Raw genomic sequence first — 2,827 nt, 5'->3', positions numbered from 1 at the left:
CCCCCCACACACCAGACTCCTGGACCCCATCTGCACTCTCCTCTCTCCAACCCCCTAATTGCATATGCACAAATGCAAATGCCTATTAATTAATTACTTGACTAATTAGTGCAGTGGTATTTTAGAGCGATAAATCAAGTGGAGATGGGGCCGAGGACGGCGGGGCAGGAGGAGGGCTGTGCGGAGCATCCACAATGAACCCACTCCAGAGGGAGGGCTCCTATTGTGCCAGCCCTGTGTGGGAGTGGGCTGTGAAGAGGGTTTGTGCACACTGGATCTTCTGAAGTGAAGCACCATTTAAAAATTGCTGAAGTGCCCGAAAAGGTGACTGAGTGAGATGCTTACTCTCTGTCCAAAGAGGAAGTGAGAAAGATAAAGAGAGAGGATAAGAAATGTAGGTTGCATATGAGAGATATGACCTCTGCTCTACCAACTGTGTTGTTTCCTGGCATGTGGCCAGGCTCGGAGGCTCGTTGTACCTATTTTCACAAAGGAGAAACCACCATCTACATATTATGACTGCTCCTACTGATGCATATTTATACTGATATTGTACGCCTCGTACAATAGTTCAATGAGCATAACAGTTGGCATCATTTACGCAGTGATACTGATGTGATAATCGTGCATCTGTGATTGGGAGGTGAATAATTCTGGCAGCCGTGGTAAATTGTGTCTCTATGTCTGTGTGTGTGTGTGTGTGTGTGTGTGTGTGTGTGTGTGTGTGTGTGTGTGTGTGTGTGTGTGTGTGTGTGTGTGTGTGCACGTCCTCCTACATCCGTCCTTCTTTCTATGGAGGGGAACTGGTGTTGGTTGATTTGTGCTTGGCTCGCTCTTCCTGTCACTTTCTCACTCATTCACAAACATGGTACACAAAAGCACATTTTTAAGAAAGCGTTTCACGTCCCTCAAATTCATTCATCTTATTTGCGTGCATGTCACATACTCTGTGGGTTTTTATTTACCTTCATACCTCATTCACTCTGCTTGTGTTGGAGTTTGGTTGACTTTTGATCATTGATTTGTCTGCCTGCCTGCCTGTCTGTCTCTGTCTGTTTCTCTGTCTGTCCCTCTGTCTGTCTCTCTGTCCATCCGTCCGCAGGGTGCGTATGAAGCTCTGGAGTTTTCCATCAGTTCCCGTGCCAATCTTGAACCATCTTGTGGGATTTTTGGCTTTTAATTATAGTAAGAGAGGATTAATTATGGCAGTGGAAACAAGGGGCCATGCATTATTGATGCTATGAGTGAAGGGCTGGAGGGGGTAGAGGGTGCTAATTAAATCACTGCCCTACTGCCACGTCCTCCTCTGTCTCTGCCTCCACCATGTCTTCCACCTGCTACATCTCAACACCCCACCCTACTTCACTGCTCACACCCACCCATACATATTGTCACTCAGACAAACATGCTCATGCATCTTTTGTTTTTTCTCACGCTGTTTTTCTGCATGATATTTATTTTTCACCCAGCTACCTCGCTCAAACCTTCAAATCAGAGTTTACAAATATCTTCCACTCATCTCACCTTTCCAGGTAATGCACGCCTTTTCAATGTTTCCTTCACCTTCTTGGTTATCATTTATGAAGAATGTATCTCTTTATATCTCCCTGGTATATCAGTTTGCAAGCTGCCAGATTATATTAATAGTGATTGGTCCATCCATTTAATGTTCCTCTGTGATGACATGTTTAAATCTGCTTCAATCCTAATTCAGCACCTCAGTTTCAATTTCAACCCCTGTTAATTAAGAAAGCTCCATCCATTCAACATGGGAGCCAAACTTAACCTAAAGCTGCCATCTACTGGACGTTATTTGTAATGATCAGCTTTTACATGTTTTACAACCATTGTGAGATAATTGTATAATCTGTATTTACATTTTTAGTTGTAAAACATCTGTCCATAAAACTGACCAACACGAACATCTAATAATTTCTGGAAAGCAATGCCTTTACTTTTATGGTGTCCTAAAAAATAACAGCATACAACTCCATCATTTTATACAATGTTCCCCTTCCAGAGAACTTACATAAACCGTATTGCCCATAAGGACCAATTAAGTAATTTCTACGCAAAAGGAATATTCTGTTTTTCCAACCAGACCTTTTTTATGTGAAAGAACACAAATTCTGCCATAGACGTGTTGTTTTCCTTAGGGATATATTAAAGTCCTGCATGTTTTGTCCATCTGAAAGTGCACCAAATCCTGTGCAGAGTGCAACCTCACAGACACTGGTCACACTGTACACAGTTCAACAGCAGTCCACATATTTGCTCAAATAGTGCACTTTATGTTTTTTTCTGATGCCTTATGGTCGTCTTATCTTCGGTCCTTGTTTTTTGTCTTTTCTCCTATTTCTCCTTACTGGTGATCCCTCTCTTGATTCTCAGCATTCATCACATCATGTGCTCTGTTGTCCCAACACATTGCCGATGGACTTTGGTTCCCTGGCATCAAACAATACAATGATAACAATCTGAGGAGGCAATCCGCTGTCTATCCCTTTGTTTTTCTGCCATATTTTCATGAAGGGTGCTCAGTGCACCTCTTGGGCTTCTGCAGAAGACTAACAAAGAAAAATATTATAGCACTTTCTAAGAAAGTTTTTCATTGTCCACATGTTACACAAAGAAGAGTAAATCAAACAAGAGTATTGACTTCTACATAAGTCAAAGAAGAGTGTTAAATAAAAAGAACATATCAAAGCAACGGGAAGATCAATACATTGCCTTAGAGAAAAGTATGATGAGTTTAATGAACTCAGATAACCTGACCTCTGGCAAAGATAACAAAAGATTCAATAACATTTCATGAATGTTGACCTGC

The sequence above is a fragment of the Notothenia coriiceps genome, unplaced genomic scaffold, assembly GCF_000735185.1.
Source record: "Notothenia coriiceps isolate Sejong01 unplaced genomic scaffold, NC01 NC01_scaffold00015781, whole genome shotgun sequence".
Classification (NCBI taxonomy): Eukaryota; Metazoa; Chordata; class Actinopteri; order Perciformes; family Nototheniidae; genus Notothenia; species Notothenia coriiceps.
This window is presented reverse-complemented; position numbering follows the sequence as displayed.